Below are 25,593 nucleotides of genomic sequence, written 5' to 3' on the forward strand. Positions count from 1 at the left end.
TGAAGTTTAGGATTACAATATGGCCATATGCCAGGGCTGCCAGTGGCTAAAACAAATCCATAGCTTTCAATGCCTAGAGCTATCACATCTACCTGTCAGAGTATGGAGTTGCAAGCTGGAGTCTGCCAGTAAGCCCCAAGGACTTGATCACTCAAAAAGGATTGCCAACATTGGAAAAGCTCCTCCTTGACTGCCTATGATTCCTATTCAGCTAAAGGAAAAGCACTCCAGTAAGATGATTGGTCCAAAACAACTTGGTAGCAGAATATCTTGGCAGAATTTTAGCAAGGATATACAAAATTTGCACAGTACTATAAACCACCTAAACTTAATAAGATGATAGAACATTCCACACAATAATATCAGAATATGTAATTTGAAAAACTGAAATCATATAAAATATGGTATTTGACCATAATTTGAGGAAATTTGAAGACACACTTTTAAAGAAAAAATGGATCAAAGAAAAATATCACAAGACAAATTATAAAAATACATTTTCAGCCATGAAATTAAATATATAACACATCAGACTGATTCAACAAAACTAAAGTAAACTTAGAAGGAAATTTATAGATTAAAAGATATATTTTTTTACAAGAAAGCAAAATTCTCAAGTCAATGACCTAAACGTCTGCCTTAGGAAGCTATAAAGTGAAAAGCAAGCTAAAACAAAATGTCAGGAAATAAATAATAAAGATTAGAGCATAAGTAAACTAAAAGGACAATGGAAAAATAATAAAGCAACTCATTGAAACCAAAATTGATTATTTGTAACGATAAACAAAATTGATAAGCCTTTAGCTAGACCAAACCCACACTAAATAGAAAACACAATTTACTAAAACCAAGATTGAAGCAAGGGCACTATTGCTGATCTAATAGAATAAGAAGTATTATTAGAATAGTATGAACAATAGTAGGTTAAAAATTAGTGGAATGAATTTATATACTAAAGCAAACTACTGAATCTTAATTTACAAACATTACAAACTGAATGGGACTATCATTAAGAAGACACGAAGTTAACAATTCAAAACATCTCACAAGCTCAGTACCAGTGGCTCCTGCTTATAATCCTAGCTACTCAGAAGTCTGAGATTAGAAGATAGCAGTTTGCACTGTATCTTATCTGAGTACATTGGAAACTGTATATACTGGTATTAAAACTAGGAAAGTGAAAGGGAATACCAAAATTGAGAGACATAGGATAAAAAGACAAACGACTACAAAAGCAATACTTGCAAACTGTTTGGTGTAAACCAACTGAACAACTCATGGGGAGAGAGGGAAAGGGAGAGGGGGAGAGGGGAGTGAGGGAGGAGTTAACAAACAGTACAAGAAATGTATCCAGTGCCTAAGATATGAAACTGTAACCCCTCTGTACATCACTTTGACAATAAATAAGAAAAAAAAAAGATCGCAGTTTGGAGCCAGCAGCACAAGCAGAAAAGTTCATGAGACTCTTACCTAAAATTAATTAGAAAATTACTGAGCTGGTGATGTGGTTCAAGGGAAAGTGCACTAGCCATGAGGAAAAATGGTTAAGTGATAGTGCAAGGTCCTGAGTTCAAGTTCTAGTGCAAGTACACACACACAAACACACGCCCACAATAAACATCTAGGTCCACATAGCTTTATAAGGAGTTGTACTGTTGTTGTACTAAGGAGTTATGCTAAGGAGTTGTACTAAGAGTTGACACCAATCTTTCACAAATTCTTCCAGAGACAGGATAAGATAGAGTGTTTTCCAAGTCATTCTACATTCAAGGCAGCATTAACCTTATACCAAAAGCATCCAAAGATATAACAACAAAAATTGATAGGGTAATATCTCGTTCAATATAGAAACCAAAATATTCACTGTAATTCTAAACAATTGAATTAATCAACATATAAAAATTATGCCAATTGAAGGTTCCTTTAACATCTGAACATCCATCAATATAATGTAGAATATTGACAAAACAAATCACAATCCACGTACTTGTCTCACTATCTGCAAAATAACAAAACCTACTACCCACTTTATGATTAAAGGTATGAAAATGGGTACTTTCTCAACTACAAAAAAGACATCTTTGAAAACTCTACAGGTAATATTATACCTAAAGGTTGTGATTGAAGACTTCTTTACTAAGATAAAGGACAAGAAGAAAAAATATTCTTAACACTTCTATTAACTATTTTATTATAGTTTGTAGCTAGTGCAATTAGATAAGAAAGAAGTCAAAGTATTTATAAATAACACACTCGCACATAGAAAATTGTAACTACTGATCTGCCTATTGAAAATCTCCTTAGATTAATGAGAAAATTCAGCAAGTCTTCAAGACACAAGACCAATAATCAAAACTCATTTCCTTTCTGTACAATAACAATTATGGGCTCTCTCTCTCTCTCTACTTCCCCTCCCTTGGGGAGGGAAGGGGCTTGTCCGCCCCTTCCTGGGTGGTCCATTATCGCTCACGCGGGAGCGATGGCCACAGGTAGCCTCGGTGGCGTGTGGTCGCAGGGTGCCCCCAAACCGCCAAGAACGACACGGATGCGTGGGCCCCTGGAGAAAACCTCTAGGGCTTCTATTTATTCAAATGAGGAGCCTCCCAGATATACCCCAATGGCCGGCACAAGAGAGGGGCTCATGATTGGTCCCAAGGAGCTGTCCCTCAAATGATGTCAGGAGACTTCCTTTGTTGGCAGAGGTCCAGACCCCTATGGATGGGCCCCTGGGGTACCCCTCCGCCATACCACATGTGCTAGCCCCAGGGACAGGGGCTTCTCTTCCTGTTAAAGACAGGAAGGGGAGGGACAGGCCGAGGTCAGCTGTGGCCCCTTAAAGGTGCAGCTGACCCCAACAAACAATAATCCAGAATATAATAATTGTACATGCATTAGCATATAAATAATAAAACAGCACAAATTCAACCAAATATTTTAAAGAACTTTATACTTAAAATAACTGAATATTGTTGAATTGAAAGAAAACCAGATATATGGAATAACATTTTGCTTGCAAGATGACAATATTGTTTAAATGGCAGCCTAACCAAACTGGTCTACAAGTGAAATGCAGTATCTGTAAACACTCTGGCTGCTTTATGTGCAGAAACTGACTAAGTAATCCAGAAATCACTATTGAAATGCAAAGTTTCCAGAATAGCAAACTAGATGACTTGATAAAAGAACGATGCTGGGGGAGTCACACTTCCACATTTCAAACCCCATTACTAAGTTACAGTAATCAAATCAATATGGTGCTGGTATGAACATAAACATGGATAAATGGAGTATATTTGAAAGTCTAGGGGAAAGCTTTTATATTTATGGTCAATTTGTTTCTTTAAAAATTATTTTAGATTGGAACCTGGGATTTTTCTTGTGGGGAGACTATTTTTTTTTGTCAGTTGTAAGCATTGAACTCAGGGCCTGGGTACTGTTCCTAAGTCTTCTACTCAAGCTAGTGCTCTACCACTGAGAGCCACAGCTTCACTTCTGGTTTTCTGGTGGTTAATTAAAGATGAGTCTTGTGGATTTTCCTACCCTTGCTGGCTTTGAACTGTGATCCTCAGACCTCATAATAGCTAGGATTACAAGTGTGAGCCCCCAGAATTCTGCTTTTTGGTTGTTTTGTCTTATGGATTTTTGTTTGTTTGGGTTTTTTTTTATCCTAGGGCTTGAACTCAGTGTCTAGGTGCTGTCCCTTTTTTTTTTGCTCAAGGCTAGCACTCTACCACTTGGGCCACAGAGCCTCTGGGTTTTTCTGGGTAATTTATTAGAGATAAAAGTATCATGGACTTTTCTTCCGCAGCTTGTTTTTTGAACTGGGATCCTCAGATCTCAGCCTCCTGTGTAACTAGGATTGCAGGCATGAGCCACCAGTGCCTGGATTAGAAGACTCTGTATTACTTCCTTGATCTTGTTATGATGTCTGTTTAAGGGGTTTATATCATATTGGTTCAGCTTAGGCAGCTCTGGGCTCTAGGAATTTATCCATTTCTGCTAGATTTTCCATCTTATTTGAGTATAGATTTTGCAAGTAGTTCCTCATCATGTTTTGGATTTCTTGGATGTTTGGTGGGTGTTACTTTAGTATTTCTGATTTTGTTGATTTGGATTTCTTCTCTCTCTTTTTTTTAGCTTAGCTGGGGATCTGAATTTTATTAATGTTTTTCAAAGAATCAGCTTTTTTGTTTGTTTCATTGTTTCTATGTAAGGTTTTTTCATTAATTTTTGCTCTAATCTTTACTATCTCTATGTAGTAGTTTTGGGTTTGGTTGGTTCCTGTTTTTCTAGCAGCTTTAGTTGCATCATGAGGTTATTTACTTAAGCTATTTCTGTTTCCTTTATGTGCACTCTTAGAGCTATGAACTTTCCTCAGCACTGCCTTTTGCTGTATTTCAGAGGTTCTTGTATGATATATTTTCATTTTAATTTAATTGTAGAAACTTTCTGATTTCTTCCATTCTTGCTTTTTTTTCCAGTCCTGGGGATTGAACTCAGGGACTGAGCACTGTCCATGGCTTCTTTTTGCTCAAGGCTAGCACTCTACCACTTGAGCCACAGCACCACTACCAGCTTTTGCTGTATATATGGTGCTGAGGAATTGAACCTGGGGCTTCAAGTATACTAGGCAAGCAACGACCACTAGGCCACATTCCAAGCCCTCTTTTGTTATTTCTTCAGTGACCCACCTGTTCTTTACCAGTGTGTTGTGCATTCTTCATGTATTTGAGTGTTTTCTGTTGTATCTTTTTCTACTGATATCTAGTTTAATTCCATTGTAATCCAATAGGATCAGACATATTTTCTCAGGCTTGTTGAATGTCCTAGCATATGATCTGTTTTGGAGAATGTGCTATGGACTGCTGAGAAAAGGTGAATTGTGTGGCTGTTTGGTGAAATTCCCTGTATATGTCTACTATGTCCATCTGGGTTATGTGGTCATTTAACTTAGACGCTTCTTTGCTGATCTTTTGTAAAAAATTAAAAAAAAACTTAAAGGTGATATACAGAGGAGTTACAGTTACATAAGTCAGGTAATGAGAACACATCCTTTCAACAGTGTTAGCCACTCTCTCGTTCTCTCACAGGTTTTCCTCTCTCATCCCACCCCCCTCCCCGCCTTGGCAAATTGTATAGTTCATTTCTAACATAGTGTCTAGTGGGTTTCACTGCTGAATTGGTTTACCCTTTTTTCCACCATTTCTGTGCTTCCCCTTCCCCTCCCCAAATCAGAGACTTATATATAAAACAAAGGGTACAGAAATAAAAACAGGGACAAAAGGGAATAAACCAAAGGAAAAAAAGGAAAGAAAAAAAAGCACAAACAGTACAATAAGAAACCTCTTGTTTCTATTTCTTGGAGTTCATTTTGATAAGTATCATTTTATATGGTAATATGATCAATTTATTTCTAACAATGGGGAATGAGGGAGGAGGCAACAAACAGTACAAGAAATGTACCCAAGGCCTAACATATGAAACTGTAACCTCTCTGTACATCACTTTGACAATAAATAAGGGGAAAATGGGACAATAAATGTGATAAAGAAGTAATAGTGTTGTTTCTGTCTGATTATACTAGGACAACTGGATAGCCATAAGGAAAAGAACGAAGTTGGTATCTGTGATGGTCTTTTTTTATACATCAACCTGGCTAAACTACATTTCTCAGTTACCTTATCAAGAATACTAATATGCATGTTATCTTCAGAAAGAAATTTATTAATACTTATTAGTTATATGTATTAACAGGATTCAGTACATACTTACAATGTGAACAGGTCATATCTAACTTTCCTTTATTCACTGTTCCCCCCTCTCCTTCCCAGCCTCTTAATAGCCATTCTGTTATTCAGGCTGACTTATTTTTAACTTCCACATATGAGAGAAGAATGTGTGAGATTTTTCTCTCTGTCAGTCTTACTTCCTTTGACAGAAAGTCTTCCAGTGCCATACCCTTTCCTGGAAGACAGGATTCCATTATCCTTTATAGTTGAATAATATTTTGTCACACATATATAGTATATTTTATATGGTTTAAGTAGGATAATACTTTATAAATATTATATTTTTATATACTATGAATATTTTATGTATGTTTTATATATAACATACATTTTCTTGGCAACATTTCTATTTATATATATTATTCACATATATAAAACTTTTTAGGTTTTGTAAATATAGTTGTAATAAGCATAGCTGTGAAGTATCTCTAATATGTTTGAAAATATGTTGGCAAGCCTGTATTTACTCAAATTTATCTAAAGGAGATTATATTTTAGATAATCTGATTAGATCAATTTAACCAGTTGAGGCTTCCTCAAAGAAGGATTGCTGACTACACATAGTAGCATTAGCCTGCAAACTCAAGCTTGCTTTATCTGACAGCCTGGTCAATGAATTTCTGCTTTACTTAACATGTCATTTCAGTTGTATAACCAATTCTTCACAGTATGTCTCTTGATTTACATATATAGCTCAATCTGTTTCACAGTATGAATGTTGCCTAACACTAATCTGATTACTAAGGGCTCTGTAGGGCTAGTATCTTAAGGATGAATTCCTGGATTGCTTCTGGATTTTATGAAATTGGCTTTCTCTAGTATTATTAGAATTAAAAGTATCATTGAGTCCATGTTTCTTTGGGTCTGGCTCACTTCAGTTAGTATAATTTTTTCCAAGTCCTTCCATTTCCTTACAAATGGGGCAATGTCATTCTTTCTGATAGAGGCATAAAATTCCATTGTGTATATGTACCACATTTTCCTGATCCATTCGTCTACTGAGGGGCATCTGGGTTGGTTCCAGATTCTAGCTATGAAAAATTGCACTGCAATAAACATTGTTGTGCTGGTGGCTTTACTGTGATTTTGTTTGTGGTCTTTTGGATAGATACCCAAAAGTGGGCTCTATGGTCTCCCTTATAGGGAATAATTAGTACAGGTTTAGGCAAGCCACAGCAGAGGATCACAAGAGCCCAATAGCTAGCTATATACCATTATGAACACATAAGATGATGCTAAGTGAAATGAACTCCATGTTATGGAAACGATCGTTATATCACTGTTGTAACTACTTTCAACGTGCTATGTGTAACTGTAGCATCTGTTATTGATGATCTTCTTGTATCTGCTTCCTGTGGTTGTACCTACACTATCACTGAAATCTTATCTGAGTATATTGGAAACCGTGTATACTGGTATTAGAACTAGGAAATTGAAAGGGAATACCAAAATCAAGAGACACAGGGTAAAAAAAGACAAACAACTACAAAAGCAATACTTACAAAACTGTTTGTTGTAAATGAACTGAACAATTCATGGGGGGAAAGGAAAAGGAGGAAGGTGGAGGGGGGAATGAGGCAAGAGGTAACAAACAGTACAAGAAATGTATCCAATGCCTAACGTATGAAACTGTAACCTCTCTATACATCACTTTGATAATAATTTTTTTAAAAGTATCATTGACTCTTTTTCATACTGAAGAAGAAACAGTAGCCAAGACAGATTTGGCAATAAAGAAAATACTGTACTGCCTATTCTGTATTAAAGCCCTACAAAAATAAAGTTTTGAATGATCATGTACATATCATTTTAGAACTAATTTTTTCCAAAAATATAAAATTTGGGGTTGCTTGCACCTAACTGAGATAGAGGGAATGACAAGAGAAAAGGTTGAGCACAGGTCTTTAAACTTTCTGTTCAAGCTTCATATTAAAAACCTTCAAGTTGGAGAATGAGGGAAGAAGTTGAGAGGAGCTGCAGTGCACTAGCTCAGCTCCCTCCAGCACCACAGTTTTCTCACCCCATAGAAACTTTTACCACTAGAAATACAACCAGCGTAAGTTGTAACAGTACAGGGATTCTGGCCAGGAAGGGAAAAGCGACTTTGCATGTCTGAAAACACAGATTCGAGCTCTGGGAGGTATCCCACCGCCTCGCCAGTGTCGGCGGCACTGGCACAGCGCCCGTCACAGCAACCCGCACTCCACGCAGGTAAAGCACACAGCGGAGACCAGGTGGCGGCTGAGCACAGATGACCTGAAATCGCAGAGAAAGCGTGAGTACCCCACGAAAGATATTCTCACTCGCGCCCACAGAGCAACTTCCGCAAGGAAGTCCTTCCCCCACCACCAGAGCAAAGCGCCATCTTTGCCACTGGCATAGGGTCAGACCAGATTGGAACTAAAGCAGGCCTGGGAAAAGCGAGGTCAAATTAGCCATCTTTGAAAAGGGCAAGAGGGACTCAACAGTGAGAGCCAGCTCCACCCAGGAGAACACCCCCTGCCCAGGAGGGAGGCATGCCCTGGGCCTCGGCCTTGCCGGCTGGAACTTCTAAATTTAACGCGAAAACAGCCAGCAGCTCCCGGCAGCACAGAAACACCAAACGGAGGAACCTGAGACAGTTAAACGGTCCCGTCACAGAGGAAGCCCAATTCCTAGCCCGAAACGGAGCTGCTTTCCATAGCTACCTCTGCCAAGGAGGCCGGCCCGCCCAGGAGGCAGAAGCCTTGCACAGGCAAGCACCTCTCAGCCGGGTAAAACAGGCCAGAGGCGCCCCGCCCTGCTCAGTCCACAGCCTATTCAAAGGCAGGCATTAAAGGCCGCGGCCCTGCAGTAGACAGAGGAGCAAGCTGAATTCTGCCAAACCCAGACAATCAGGAATATAGACTGCAGACCATCACAAGGAAACCAGAGACTGGGGAAAGACCACCCAAACAAGGAAGACTCCATTGTTTTTTCTTTATCTTTTCAACATTTCTTTTTCCTTTTTTTTTTTTTTTTTTTTGGCCAATCCTGGGCCTTGGACTCAGGGCCTGAGCACTGTCCCTGGCTTCCTTTTGCTCAAGGCTAGCACTCCGCCACTTGAGCCACAGCGCCGCTTCTGGCCGTTTTCTGTATATGTGGTGCTGGGGAACCGAACCTAGGGCCTCGTGTATCCGAGGCAGGCACTCTTGCCACTAGGCTATATCCCCAGCCCTTTTCAACATTTCTTAAACTTAAAAAAAAAATTTTTTTTCAATTCGGAAACGTCGTCGGTTTTTTTTTTCCATGTTTTCTATTTTTACCTGTTTGTTTTATCAAGTTTTTTTACTTTTCTGTTTGTTTGGGTTGTTCGTTTTCTGATTTTTTTCCTTTTTATTTTATTTTCGTTTTAAAATAATTTTTCTCTGTTGTGTGCATCTGTCTCACACTGTTTTTACTTTATTTCTCTCTTTGCATTCTCTTTCTTTAAAACTTACTTTCCTATGAAGAACACCTCCAATCTGATCTGCTAACTCTCCATTATCTATCATTGCAACCTTATTCTCTCTATTGATTCTACTCTTCTCGACACTTCCACGTCACTGAAACTAAACCAAAATCACCACCTCCCCTCCCCAATACGTTTTACTCTATTCTCTGTACTACCTCCAACTTACCTTCCTGACTTACTGCCAGGACCTCCAGTCTCCAATGACTCCTGGTTATTGGATCGAGGGCATCCCAGCTTAATCCGAGTGAATCAAAGGTGTTCATAGAGAAAGCCAGTCCTAAAAGAGCTTAATATAAAAACAAGAATTGCATATAGGGTTGTAACAGTAAATAAGTAACTACTGAATGCAGGGCCCAGGATCAGTTGTTATATTGAGATTGTATTCTTTAGGAACACCAAATCTAATTTTATAGACAGGTATACAGGGTATCTGTACATAATGGTGAACTTATAATATTTACACAACAGAGCTTGGTAAGGGCTGCTTTGGGTCTTAAGGTGCTCACAGGGGCTGGTAGACAGGCATCCCCAATTCAAATGGGCAGAAGAAACACAAGAAAGATGGCAAACAATGAAGTCTTACCCCCCACTCAAAAAAAGCAGGAAGCAGAGCAGTCAGTCAAAGACATAGAAGAGAACCCCCAAAATGCTCTAGAAAGTCTACTGCTAAACATGATAAATGAAAAGTTTGAATCTCTTCAGTCAATTATTCTAGAGCGTGAGGATTCAAAGCAAAAATTAAGGGAGAATTTCATGGCATCCACAAATAGAAAGATAAATGAACTTCAAGAGTCAAATGAAAAGATAGCTAACCAGATTAAAGATTTGAGAGACAACTCTCAAAACCAAAGTAACGAAGTTAATGAAGTAAAGAAGTCCATACAAGACCTAAGAAATGACATGGAAATTATCAGGAAAGACCAGTCAGAAGCAAAAGAGATTCTAAATCAAGTAACTAGCCTACAGTCCCGACTAACTGAAGCAGAGCATCGAATTTCAGGAGCTGAAGATTCCTTATATTCTATGGAGAAAGATCAAAAATCAATACAAATCCAGTCCAATCAACAAAACAGATCGCTACAGGAGATTCAAGACATGATCAGGAAGCCCAATTTAAGGACAATAGATATTGAGGAAAACTTGGAGAAAGAGGTTAATGGGATAGGCAACCTATTTAACAGAATATTAGCTGAGAACTTCCCAAATATCCAGAAGGAAGGGCTTATACACATACAAGAAGCATTTAGAACCCCAAATCGACCAGACCAGAATAGGACATCCCACCGACACATTGTGATCAAAACAGGTTCAGTAGAGTGCAAGGAAAAAATACTCAAAGCTATTAGGCAAAGAAAACAATCACATATAAGGGAAAAGCAATCATAATTAACCCAGACTTCTCAGCAAAGACCATGAAAGCAAGGAGAGCCTGGAATGAAGTATACCAAACTATAAATAAAAATAACTACCAACCAAGAATTCTGTACCCAGCCAAACTCTCATTCATAGCCGAAGGTCAAATAACAGTCTTCCACAGTAAGGAAAAACTGAAAAAAATATATCTCCACCAAACCAGCTTTACAGAAAGTCTTCAAAGATGTACTATACAGGGATAATAATTAAGATCCCAATACAGACAGAGAAATGAACCCTTATTATAAAATATCAGATCAAGAAATGGGAAGACACAGCTTTAAACAAGAGAGTGATAATGAAAGGAACAAACGATCATCTCTCAATCCTAACTGTCAACATTAATGGACTTAATTCTCCAATCAAACGACATAGGCTCATAAGTTGGATCAAAAATCAAGATCCATCTTTCTGCTGCCTCCAAGAGACACATCTACCAAGCAAAAGTAAACATCTTCTAAAAGTGAAAGGCTGGAAACAAATCTATCAAGCAAATGGCCCCCATGAGCAGGCTGGAGTTGCAATCCTAGTATCAGACAAAATTGACATCAAATTAAAAAAGATAAGAAGAGACAAAGAAGGTTACTACATACTAGTAAAGGGATCTCTCGTACAGGAAGAAATAACCATTCTAAATATCTACACACCAAATGCAGGAACACCCAACTTCATCAAATAGAAACTACTGACTCTTAAAAACACTCATACCCAAACACATTGATAGTTGGGGAATTTAACACTCCACTGTCACCTCTGGACAGATCAACACGACAAAAACTGAACATAGAAACCACAGAACTAAACAATTGCATAGACCAACTAGACTTAATCGACATCTACAGATTATCCCACCCAGCAAGGACAGAATACAAATTATTTTCTGCAGCACATGGAACATTCTCCAAAATAGATCACATCTTAGGGCACAAAGAAAATCTGTACAAATGCAGAAGTATCAAAACAATTCCCTGCATTCTCTCTGACCACAATGGAATAAAATTAGAGCTCAACTCAAACAGCCTCCACAGAAAATCCTATAATTCATGGAGACTAAACAACACACTGCTGAACCATCAGAGGGTCATTGAAGAAATTAAAATGGAAATTCAAATGTTTATGGAATTCAACCAAGTTGAGGACACAAAGTACCAGCTCTTTGGGACACAGCAAAGGCAGTACTCAGAGGAAAATTTATATCTCTGAGTGCATACATCAAAAAACTGGAGAAACAGCAACTCAATAATTTAAGGAAGCACCTTAATTTCCTTGAGAGAGAACAACAAGCCAAACCCCAAATCAATAGACGGAAGCAAATAATTTAAATCAAATCAGAATTAAATCAATTAGAGACGAAAAAAACCATCGAAAGAATCAACAAAACAAAGAGTTGGTTCTTTGAAAAAATCAACAAGATAGACAGACCCCTGACAAACCTGACCAAAAAAAACAAAGGCAGCACACTCAAATAAACAAGATAAGAGATAAAACAGGTAACATCACCACAGAAATAACTGAAATTCAGAAAATAATAAGGGACTATTTTGCAAAACTTTATGCCAACAAATTCGAGAACTTGGAAGTAATGGATGATTTCCTAGAAAATATTCATATCCCCAAACTGAACCATGAAGATTTAAATCTCCTAAACAGACCCATATCCAGTATTGAAATAGAAACGGCAATAAAGGATCTCCCATCCAAGAAAAGCCCAGGTCCAGACGGATTCACTGCAGAATTTTACAAGGCCTTCAAAACAGAACTCACACCAATATTTCTCAAACTCTTCAATGAAATTGAAATAGAACGTTCACTTCCAGACTCATTCTATGAAGCCATTATAACCCTCATCCCAAAACCAGGCAGGGACTCATCATGGAAAGAGGACTATAGACCGATCTCCCTGATGAACATAGACGCAAAAATTCTCAACAAAATTCTGGCCAATCGACTTCAACAGGTCATCAAAAAAATCATACCCCATGATCAAACTGGATTCATCACAGGGATGCAAAGTTGGTTTAATATACGCAAGTCAATTAATGTAATCCACCACATCAACCAGAGCAAGCTAAAGAACCACATGGTCTTATCTCTGGATGTGGAAAAAGCGTTTGAAAAAAATCCAGCATCCATTTATGCTAAAAGCCCTGGAAAAACTGGGATTCCAGAGAACATTCCTGAATATAATCAAGGCAGTTTATGACAAACCAACAGCAAGCATAACTCTAAATAGTGAAAAACTAAAGCCATTCCCTTTAAAATCAGGAACAAGCCAAGGATGTCAACTCTCTCCCCTGCGCTTCAACATAGTACTAGAATTCCTAGCCAGAGCAATCAGGCAAGAAGAAACTATAAAGGGGATCCAAGTAGGTAAAGATGAAGTTAAACTTTCTCTCTTCACAGATGACATGATCCTATACCTAAAGAATCCCATAGACTCTACCCCCAAGCTACTAGAGCTGATCCAAAACTTTGGCAAAGTTGCAGGATATAAAATAAACCTTCAAAAATCAATGGCCTTTCTCTATGCTAACGACCCAAAGACCGAGGCTGATATCAGGAAAGCAACGCCCTTTGCAATAGCCCCCCAAAAAATAAAATACCTAGGAATAACCTTAACCAAAGAAGTGAAAGACCTCTTTGAGGAGAACTTTAAAACCTTGAAAAACGAAATTAAGTCAGAACTAAGGAAATGGAAAAACCTCCCATGCTCCTGGATTCAAGGATTAATATAATCAAAATGGCAATATTGCCAAAGGCTATCTACAAATTCAATGCAATACCCATTAATATCCCAACACCATTTTTTGATGAAATAGAGGAAGCAATCCAGAAATTAATATGGAATAATAAAAGACCTAGAATAGCAAAAACAGTCCTAAGCAGAAAGAACATTGCTGGAGGAATTACAATACCCAACTTCAAGTTGTATTGTAAAGCCATAGTAATAAAAACAGCTTGGTATTGGCACCGGAGCAGGCCTGAAGACAAATGGAACAGAATTGAAGACCCAGAAATGAACCCACAGAACTACGCCTACTTAATCTATGATAAAGGGGCTAAAACAATAGTTTGGAAGAAAGATAGCCTCTTTAACAAATTGTGCTGGCAAAACTGGCTCAACACATGCAACAAACTAAAACTAGATCCTCATATATCACCCTGCACCAAAATCAATTCCAAATGGATTAAAGACCTCGAAATTAAAACAGACCCCTTGAAAACACTAACGGAAGAAGTAGGAGAAACACTTGGGCTCCTTGGCACAGGACGGAACTTCCTTAACAAAGACCCAGAAAGGCTACAAATCAAAGAACGGTTGGACAAATGGGACTGCGTCAAACTGCAGAGCTTCTGCTCGGCAAAGGACATAGCTTGCAAGATAAACAGAAAGCCCACAGACTGGGAGAAGGTCTTTACCGGCCATTCAATAGGACAAAGGCCTCATATCTAAAATATATGCAGAACTAAAAAAATTACCTTCCTCCAAAACAAAACCACAAATAAATAATAGCCCGCTCATCAAGTGGGCTAAAGACATACAAAGAGACTTCTCTGATGAGGAAATGAGAATGGCCAAGAGACATATGGAAAAGTGCTCTACATCACTGGCCATAAAAGAAATGCAAATCAAAACAACATTGAGATTCCATCTCACCCCAGTAAGAATGTCATATATCAAGAAAACTAACAATAACAGTTGTTGGAGGGGATGTGGCCAAAAGGGAACCCTACTTCATTTTTGGTGGGAATGTCAACTGGTTCAGCCACTCTGGCAAGCAGTATGGAGATTCCTCAGAAGGCTAAATGTAGAACTCCCCTATGACCCAGCAACCCCACTTTTGGGTATCTATCCAAAAGACCACAAACAAAATCACAGTATAGCCACCAGCACAACAATGTTCATTGCAGCGCAATTTGTCATAGCGAGAATCTGGAACCAACCCAGATGCCCCTCTGTAGAAGAATGGATCTGGAAAATATGGTACATATACACAATGGAATTTTATGCCTCTATCAGAAAGAATGACATTGCCCCATTTGTAAGGAAATGGAAGGACTTGGAAAAAATTATACTAAGTGAAGTTAGCCAGACCCAAAGAAACATGGACTCTATGGTCTCCCTTATTGGGAATAATTAGCACAGGTTTAGGCAAGTCACAGCAGAGGATCACAAGAGCCCAATAGCTATAACCTTATGATCACATAAGTTGATGCTAAGTGAAATGAACTCCCTTTTATGGAAATGATTTTTATATCACAGTTGTAACTACTTTCAACATCCCATGTGTATCTGTAGCTTCTACTATTGATGATGTTCTTGTATCACCTTCTTGTGATTGTATCTACACTATCTATGTAATCTTCTCTGAATATATTGGAAACCGTGTATACTGGTATTATAATTAGGAAATTGAAAGGGAATACCAAATTTGAGAGACAAAGGATAAAATAAGAGAAATAACAACAAAAGCAATATTTGCAAAACTGTTTGGTGTAAGTGAACTGAACACCTCAGGGGGGGAAAGGGGGAGGGGGGAGGGGGTATGTGGGACAAGGTAACAAATAGTACAAGAAATGTATCCAATGCCTAACGTATGAAACTGTAACCTCTCTGTACATCAGTTTTATAATAAAAACTTAAAAAAATAAAAAAATAATAAAAACCTTCAAGTTTCTTCATTTCCCCTGAAGGAAACACTTATCTTCTGTAGCCATAGGGCCAAGAGATTTTATTAAGCCAAACACAAGCTCATCCTTCAATTCGCTGATTACAAGGAAAATTAAATTCTCCCTCTGGCAGGAATTTGTCTCTTAAAATAAGGTTTGGAATTAAATAGATATTAAAAATTGGAATGGAAGTTTTCTGACAGATCCAAATGAAGCTGGAGATATTAAACACCTAAATTATTTTGTCTTCTTTCCAGTAAAAGCAGGCCCACCAAGTCTGCCTAATTATTTCACTGTGTCTTTGCCTAAGAATCTGTAATGGTCTATCCTGCGTTAGTTGCTTCTGGTTGTCTTTCAGAAACTACTTTCATAACTTCTCTTGCTTCTAGAACCATAACTTGATTTAAGTCCTAGTAGGTTTTAATGGATGAAACACAGAATTATGGCTCTCCAGATGGTATTATACACACCAATTTATACACAATTTATATACACAATTTCCCAAACTCGCACAGAGAGAAACCTTGGACATGTGTGTAGGAATGGAATTAAGAATAGAAGATAAGGATTAAAGAAATACAGACCTGGGTTCAACTGATAGAGATCCACTAAGCAGAGATTCTGTATTCAGTTTTAGTTTGGGCAATTATAAAGGGAATTAAGATAGAGGAAAGAAAGCACGAAGCCTTTATACCCTCAAATGGCCTGTTTTAAGTTATAGTAACTGCTTTTGAATACTGTACAGAAAAGAGGTGAAAGACTTAAGGTAACTGGAGTGATACAGTATATTTATTACATAACTCATGGTCATCCAACTCTAATGTCTCAACAGGCAAACTTTTCACCACACCTATGAGAAATAATTGTGTAGGGCTGGGAATGTGGCTTAGTGATAAAGTGCTTGCCTAGCATGCGTGAAGCCCTGGGTTCAATTTCTCAGCACCACATAATCAGGAAAGGCTGAAAGTGGCGCTGTGGCTTAAGTGGTAGAGTGCTAGCCTTGAGCAAAAAGAGTTCAAGACCCTAGGACTGGGAAAAAAAAAAACACGCATGGAAAGGGAATTTTGTTGTTGTTGTTCGGTTGTGGGGCTTGAACTCTGGGCTTGGGCACTCAAAATGCTCTACCACTTGAGCCACAGTGTCACTTCCAGTTTTCTGGTGGTTAATTGGAGATAAGAGTCTAATAGACTTTCCTGCCTTGGCTGGCTTTGAACCTTGATCCTGAGATCTCAGCCTCTTGAATAGCTAGGATTACAGGCATGAGCCACCAGCCCCTGGCAAGAATCTATTATTTTTAAGAGTTCTGATTGATTTCTGTAAGGCAGAATTACAGTGAGAACTGTTGACACTGAGGGGAGATCTTTGTGAAGGCCACATTACTGCACTTAATGCCAAAAACAGGGTAGACATGAATATCATAAAATGGACTGGATTAAAACTGTAATTAGCACAGTTTAATTCACAGATATCTTATGGTATGATCTAGTTGATCATGGTGGTCCTACAAAAGAAATCGATAAATAGGCTACTAAAATGTTACTTTATATATGTAAGTAGAAAATTTCTAGATCCAATAAAGAGAATTCTAACTTAAATGGCCAAGGCAAACAGTCATAATCACACAATAATTTCCTAGATTTGAGCTACTTTATTATCCAAGAACCTTGTGAATAAAGGAGAAGCTAGTCCATTTGAAGAATAATCCTACTGGACTGTATCATTTTATACTTTTGATAATTCCCAGCTTCTTTCACAGGGACTCACTGGCATTTTGAAAAGGGCCTGCAAATTAGAGAAACCAATAACCAAATTATTCAGGAATTATTGAACACTTGCCTTGATCTTCAAGAGACCAAAAGTCATAATGATCCAACAATTACACATATGCCATATAATCTATCAGATGTGATTATGCTTGAACTGCAACAAAAATGCTACATGAAACATTTGGGATGCTAAGTGAAGCACAATGTAGACTACTGGAATTTGGAGCAAATTTTATTAGTCTTTCATTCTACTCACATAAATACTGTACAACACCTTTTTAAAATATATTTATTTCATTTTTATTCTAAAGATGATGTACAAAGGAGTTACAGTTACATAAGTAAGGTAATGAGTACATTTCTTGTCGAACGTTGTTACCCCCTCCCTCGTTTCCTCCCAATTTTCCTCCTCCCCAACTCCCACTGCTCCCCAAGTTGTAAAATTCATTTCTAACACAGTGTCTTGTGAGTATCAATAGTGAATTGGCTCATCTATTCTCCTTTGTCTCACCATTTTGTTATTTCTCTTCCCTTTCCCAAATCAGATAAACATATATTCAAGACACAGATGTACAACACCTTTTGGGTTGCTACAAGGCGTTAGTGGAGACTTAATGTTTAACTATGGACAAACAAGTCATCATGTCATTTGAAATGTACATCACCACACTGGGAAACAAAGCTGGAACACTTGCTGAGGTAAAGGAGAATGTGCAGTGGATAGGATATTGCAATAATCCTTAAGTGCCAGCACCTCTGACTATATCTTCCCCAATAAGAGATAAAGACAGCAGGAGGACCCAGCAACATGTGTAGCCACTGAAGTCCCCTGTGGCTTTCACTATACAAGACACTTCAACCTTGAATGATGTCTAGGTAAGGCATGTCTTAAAAACCCATTTTTTTCTGTAATAAATTTTGAGTTGATTTTTCTATATGATATGAGGTCACTATCCAGTTTCATTCAGCATATGACTATATGGTCATAATGCCATTTATTAAATAAAATGTTCTTTCCCCATTGTAAATTCTTTGCACTTTTGTCAAAAATCCATTCATAGCAGACTTGTGGGTTTATTTTTGCAATCTGAATTCTGTTCCATAGTTTCTATGCTATTTTGACTCCTGAAGTTTTACAATAGATTTTGCAATCAGGTTTTGTGACATCTCCAACTTTCCTCTTTTGCTTAGGATTTATTTGGTTATTTAGGCCTTTGATGATTCCATATTAATTGTAGATTACTTTGAGGAATTCCTTTAAAAATGTTATTAGCTTGCACTGAGTTTGTACATTCAGGACTATTATGGATATGTTAGCAATATTATTATAGTTGATGAACATGGGGTATAATTTTATTGTGTGTGCTTGTCTGGAGGCTTGAACATAGGGCCTTGGCACTACCCTAAGCTTTTTTTCTCAAGGTTAGCACTCTGCTATTTTAGTCATAGCTTTTTGGTGCTTAATTGGAGATAAAAAGAGTCTCTCTCATGAACTTACTAGCCAAACCAAGCTTTGAAATGCAATCCTCAGATCTTAGTCTCCTAAGTAGGAAGGACTTCAGGCATGAGCCACCAGCACTCAAAAGAATATGATTTTTTTATTTCTGTCACCTTCAATTTCTTTCACTGTTTTATGTTTTTCAGTGTGCCTTTCTTTCACTTCATTGGTTAAATTTATGACTAAGTATTTTTTGATGGCCATGTAAATGGGATTGTTTTCTTGATTCCTTTCATTGTTTGTTGTTTATATATAAAAATATAAATTCCTTTTGTTTCCTGAAACTTTAGTTAACCCATCTAGTATTTATGAAATATCTTTGATAGATTTCTAAGGATTTTCTACATAGAAGATACTCATCTGCAAACAGGAATAGTTTTTCTCCCCTTTTTGGATTGAATGCCTGTTTTGAGTAATTGCTGTATGTGTGCTATGACTTATAATATTAGGTTGAATATTAGAAGTAAGATTGGGCATCCTTGTGTTGTTCCTGAAGATTCTGCTGAGAAATCTGCTGGTAGTTTTATGTGTGCTCCTTGTATGTAAGATCTGTCTTCCAAGAATATCTCTGTTGTTTGATTTTGGTTAGTGCCATATGTTTTAAAGACTTGTTTCCTTTTCATGTTCGTTGTGGGCAGAGGCTGTTGGGTTTTGTTATTTTGGTGGTATTGCACAGGGCTTTGTGCTTGTTAGTATGGCATGATATCACTGAACCATACCTTTAGCCCTGATTTTTGCTTGATAATGTTTTCTGATAGGGTTTTACTTCTGACATAGGTATATCCCAAAGATATCATATGCCTCGTTTTAGGCTTCCTGTCCTCACTGGGATCACAAGTGCACATCCCCTCATCCAGCTTCCCTTCTTGGAGGGATGTTATACATAAAATTGAATTATTGCAGTGAAACCCCCTTCATTCTATTATTGTATGATAATTAAAAATAATTTTACATTTATCTGAATTAGGTAAAGGAAGGGAACATCAAAATGGTGACACAAAGGGCGAATCAATGCGACAGCAATATTTACAAGACAATATGTTATAAACCAATTGTACAGCTCAGAGTGGGGGGTGGGAGATTGGCGAGGAGGGAACACAGGAGAAAAATGAGGGAGGAAGTAACAAGATTGACAAGAATCTACTCACTACCTTACATGTGTAGGTGTAACTCTTCTGCACATCACCCTAACAATTAAAGTAACAATTAAAAAGTAATTAAAAAATTCTGAGCAGCCTCGGTAACAATTCAAGTCCTTTCTGATTGGATTGTTAAGTGGCACAGCTGCTTTGGAAAAGAAGCTGGTAGCTACTCAAAATATAGTTACCATAAACCTTATCCATTCTATCTTAATCTGCATAATCAAGAGAAACTAAAATTTTATCCATGCTAAAATTCATTCCATGAATGTTTTTGATAGCATCCATCCTAACAGTAAAAGAGAAGAAATGACCCATGTGTCCATCAAATAAACTGAATGAACAAAATATAAAATGTCAGGCTGAAGATTGTTCAGCCCCATCCTTCCATATTCAACTGCCAACTTCTACAGAATGGAAAGGGAATTGTAATACAATTTGTAATGAACCAGTAAAAGTAAGTAGTGTGTTTCCTTGAGTTCTAGGAACTAGTAGAGTAAATGTTTAAACCTCGGGTGTGGGTTGTGGGATCTCCCTAATTTGTAACCAGATCAGAGAGAAGTATGAGTAGCATGAAGATCTACTACTTGTGAGTAGCATCTGAAATAGGAGGTAAATTTATGGGATTGAGTTCATAACTTCTGAGTATGAGATGAATCCACATAGTTAGCGACAATATTAAATTTTTGCAATTTTTGTGGGACTAAAATTTTCTAAGTACAATCTTTAGAAGATTCACTACTGAGGGGGCAGGGAATATGGCCTAGTGGTAGAGTGCTTGCCTCATATACATGAAGCCCTGGATTCGATTCCTCAACACCACATAAACAGAAAAAGCCAGAAATGGTGCTGTGGCTGAAGTGGTAGAGTGCTAGCCTTGAGCAAAAAGAAGCCAGGGAGAGTACTCAGGCCCTGAGTTCAAGTCCCAGGACTGGCAAAAAAATCCGACTCAAATGTTAAAGCACAATTGGCTTGTTCAATAGACAGGCTAATTTTAAAGGAGTACTTACCAGGATTTTCATATATAATACAGTTGGTAGGAACCATCAGATAATCTCCCAAATATTTACTGCCAATACTGTTCGTTGCCATGACTCTAATTCACAAGGAAGGATTAGGTTTCCAATTTGGTTTCATTTGGTATCACTCTCTGGCTTTAGGAAGCTCAATTCTAAACCTTCAAAAGTCTCTCTGGCAAACATGTAGTTGTTTTGCAGCCACTGAACTGAATCTTCCGTCCAAGCCAACTCAAGTGAGACACTCAGGAAGTTTTAAGCCCAGGCTGTCTGATCTCTCTGACTTCCCACAGAAATGAAAGAGCATTGCTCCAGTCTGTAGACAATTAAGAGATACTAACCAGAAAAGAGAAGACTTGCACACTATTGTGAGGAACATAAATTACCATAGACATTAGAAAACAATATGAATGTTCTTCAAAAAGGAAAAATAGAAAGTCCATATGATCCATCCATTTTAGTTCTAGTATACAGCCAAAATCAATGGATTGAAGACATATTTACACTGTCATTTTCACTCTACAATCATTCACAGTAATAAATATATGTAAACAACCTAACTAGTCATGAGTGGGTGAATTCCCAAGGAGAATTTGGCATATATGTACAATGAAATACTATATAACATTAAAGAAAGAAGTTGCATCAGAGAAACATAAATGGAATTGAAGAACATTATTCTAAGTGAAATAAGCTATGTACAGAAAAGTAAATGCTATATAAAGAACACTAGTATGCACAATAAAAAAACACTAACTTCACAGAAGTTGCCTGGAGGCTAAGAGTACAAAGTTACACTAGAAGAAAAATTTCAGTGACCAATTTCTCTGTATGATAACCATACTGAACAATATATAAATAAAAATGCTTGAAGAATAGATTTGTTTGCTGGGTGCAGGTGACTTACCCCTGTAATCCTAGCCAGTCAGGTGGATAAGATCTGAGGATCACAATTCAAAGCCAGCCTGGACAGAAAAGTCTCTGAAAGCCTCTTATCTCCAATTAGCCCCTCAAAAAGTGAAAGTGGAACTGTGGTTCAAAGTGGTAGAGCACTAGCCTTGAGAAAAAGAGCTCAGGGACAGCGCCCAGTCCCTGAGTTCAAGCCCCACAACTGACAAAAGGAGAATATATTTTTAATATTCTCATCACTAAAAGAAAAGTTGATAAGAAGATAGATTTGTTAATTAGATTTATCCAATCTTTTTATAATATATGCATAGACCAATATATCAAATTGTGTGTTATAAAAATAAGCAATTTTTGTCAATTAAAACTAATTTTAAGTACATGTAGATGAAAGGGTGAAGGATGGTGAGTATGATAAAAGCAGAATATATGTATGTGAAAACAGAACAATAAAAGCAGGTGAGATTTAAAAAGTAGGTATATGGGATAAGGCAGAGTGATGGAAGGGATGAATTTGATGGGGTACATTATATACAAATATGGAATGATGAAAATGAACCCCCTTGTGCAAACTATCATATACTAACAAGAATCTTTCCCAAAAATTTAAATAGAAAAATGAAAAAAGAATTAAATAGATCACTAAATTTGATGTATTTATAGAAAGTACTATACTAAATTTCACATCATACTTGGAATTAAGTTTAAGAAGTAATGTTAATCCTTCCAAACATCAATGAAAGAAAAACCAATTCCAATGATTGGCATGGCTTGCTTTCTGGGTTATTTATATGTAGATCCACAGGTTCTTGAAACACATACATTATAAATATACCCTAGTTGATAAATAGGCAGGATATGTGGAGTCAACAAATTTCTCTTTACATTACCCTAGAATTTCTTCCTTTTTACTCCATTGAGTTTTTTCAATAACTGACACATTTTTAAGTGTGACCTTTTCTTTTTTGGGAAACTGTTAATAGCTGGTTGATAAATCTCGCTCATATAGCTATTCACTAAATTTTCACTAGCTTAACCTTTTTACCTCTATTAGGAATTCTTGCATTTCAAAAAATAACAACTTACAGAGGCAGTAAATAACCTCTAGTAATACATTACTAATAGTGACATTTTCCAATAGAAATAGACAGAAATGTAGAGAGGACTAAGGAGAGACACATCAGGGCGAGGGAGCCTCAAAATAATATGCTTGAGCAGTGGTCAATTTGTACACCTAACTCTAGTGGTATCTTATCATTTTATACCCCTAGAAAATACAGACAAGTATTATTTTTCCAATATTGAGCAATAATTTTGACCAATTGCAAAAATTCCTCATGTTCTAGTGAATAATCTCTCATCCTTCTAGGACACCCACGTTCACAGCTGCAGAAAACAAGATATCAGCACAGAATCAGCCAACAGCAACCCCTCCTTCCCCCTAGAGGTCTACAATTCAGCAAATATCCAGTTCCTACTAAGCACTAATTTGGGGATACACTTTACTGCTAGTGATACATAAATGATTAATTCCCTCTTCCTTCATCTAGTGTCAGCAGCTGGTTGAAAAACCACTCTCCATCTCAGTAAATTTGTTTGGTGGATGGGAGAACGACAGTGAATTGGGCAGGAAAAGAAAACTCGACCCAAAGTTTTCCAGTCTGCTCTAGATGTCTTCTTTTCACAATCCCTCTAAAATGCAGTTTCTAAGGCTGGTCAGTCCTAGGAGTATTGCTGACTTCAGCTCTTCTGGAAGACCCTGGAGCCATGCAGCTTCTTAGTCTGCCTAGGTTTCATATACTGTCCCAAGTATCAGTCACTTTGTAACGACTTCCACATAGGAAAAACCCCACCCGTACTTGCGGTCAGAGAGATTAGGCAGAACTTCTTTCAAAATCCAACGTTATTATGATGCCACTTGGCAACCATAATAGGCAGATAGACCCATCCTGTGAGTCATGTTCATGTAGTCTACAGCTGTTAGTTTCATTTTGTTTCTGGGGAAAAAAAAACTAGTACAATAAATCATTTCCCTAATATTTAACAGGAAAAAATTTCACTGAGGTATCCTCTAAAAGAATTTTTACCTCCAACTGTTTTAATGTGATGGAATTCAGTATTTACAAATTAACACAGAATTGCTCATATCATGAGAAGACAGTAGTATGAGAATGTGTCACCAACATTCGTAGGATCACATATCATTTTATATAATTGTGAACCATTTTACATACTTAATCAAATTCCAAGCATGAAACTAGCATACATTAAAAAAAAGAACAACTGTTTTATTACTTCAAGTAAAGAGAATGGAAGAAATTCCTTCCCCCAAAGACAGCAAAAATACTTAGAACACTTTCCTTAAATGTTTCCCATGTTCTCAAATTAAAAATACATCCAAAAAAATGTTCACCGTAAGTTGAGAATCAGCCCCATTGAGACCAGACAGCTGTGCCAGCTTCTAAGGCTTGATGAAAATCCTTCTGTGCTATTTGAAGCCAACATATCCCACCAGAAAATGCATGCATGGAAAATGTCCCAGTCCAAGAAAACCTGTCAAGTCTCATCTTACGAAAAGATTTAGGCATTTAAATCTATTTACTATTTGAATACTGCTGAAAATTTTGTTGACAAATACCATGGATTTAAACCTTGAAGTTTACTTTCTCCCATGGCTCACACTAACAGAAATGCATTTAATCAACAATCAACAACAATCTTAATTTTAACAGAATTGTTAGGAGCAGTGTTTAATATAACTCTGAACTCCTGGTTTTTCTCAATGGCATATTCAATTGTACAAAAAGGAGCATTCTAACTTGATAGTCACATTTCCTTTCAGAAAAGCATGCAGCAGTTTCACCGAATATTTTAACCACTTAAAGTTATAAATAGATATTACCTCACTGGATTCTCCATTCTTCATTACAATACATCCCCCTTAAAGGTAAGAGATTAACAGACTCAGAATTATATTTTTGGTGGAAGCAGCAAAAATTCACATGTCGTTTTCACTGCAGAGACGTTTTAGTTCTATTTTTGAATGTATGAAGAGAAAGCCAAGAACCTTACCCTTTCTAACCAGATATTCTGTAGAGAACTGCAGGCTGGTACAGCTACAAGAGGAAGTAATTTGGTTTATTCAGCAAAACAGGAAAAAAAAATCGTTTACCTCTAATGGGAGGTAGAACTGTTCGTCAGCATCATTCAGTTGTTTAGGAAAGCATTCCCAGAGGATATTGTGGGCAAAGAAAATTCAAGTGTTGGCTTTGATAAATTCAGAGTTTCCATGATTTGTACACTTCTTCAATCAACAACAAAGGATCTGAGTTTAATTTGCCACGTGTTACCATCGTTTTTCTCAGTCTACTCTGAAAATCGAAAGTGGTGACTAAAAATAAACTCAGCCTTTAGAAATTTACTTTGCCATTTAAAAATGAATGATGATATATTTAAAATCATAATCACGTAAAAAGAGTAATCCTAAAGCAACAAATGCCACTTCATACTTTGCTTTTTCCATTGTTTATCCATTGTATATGTTGTTACTTACCATGACCTCTTTCTGCTTCAGACGATCAAGTCATCTATTTCTTGGGGAAATCCATTTGTAGTACTCTGAAGGCTATTAGGTAGCTATTCCACAGTTTGATAAACTTACAGAAGATGCTAGATTTCCAGATCTCAGTAGATCCCATGGATGCAATGGCTGTCACTTCCATCTACTGACATCAAAGGTCATGTGTCTTTGCTATGGTGCTTGGAAAGAGAATGTGTCAAAAATGCACGGAGCTTCCTGCTATGCACACACCCTCCTTACTCTATCATAATCTTTCTTCCTCCTTTTTTTCTTTCTGAGTGTGCTCATGCATGTGTGTGAGTCAAATGTGTCTTTCAAGCTGGCTGGGTGAGGTAAGTATTTC

The 25,593-nt window shown here is 37.3% G+C and overlaps 1 protein-coding gene across 2 annotated transcripts in view; it reads right to left on the reverse strand.

Moving 5' to 3' along the window:
* The window catches only part of LOC125343495 (putative P2Y purinoceptor 10), a 39,474-nt gene extending 14,121 nt beyond the window's left edge, over positions 1–25,353 (reverse strand). The window contains exon 1 of one of the 2 annotated variants that reach the window (XM_048335960.1): positions 25,224–25,353. The gene's annotated coding sequence lies outside the window, so the exon portion shown is untranslated. Of the gene's footprint in view, positions 1–24,572; positions 24,672–25,223 lie in introns of those variants that run through there. The other variant, XM_048335961.1, reaches the window with a different exon arrangement.
* Between the last annotated feature and the right edge of the window lie 240 nt (positions 25,354–25,593).

The sequence above is a fragment of the Perognathus longimembris genome, chromosome 28 (assembly GCF_023159225.1).
Source record: "Perognathus longimembris pacificus isolate PPM17 chromosome 28, ASM2315922v1, whole genome shotgun sequence".
Classification (NCBI taxonomy): domain Eukaryota; kingdom Metazoa; phylum Chordata; class Mammalia; order Rodentia; family Heteromyidae; genus Perognathus; species Perognathus longimembris.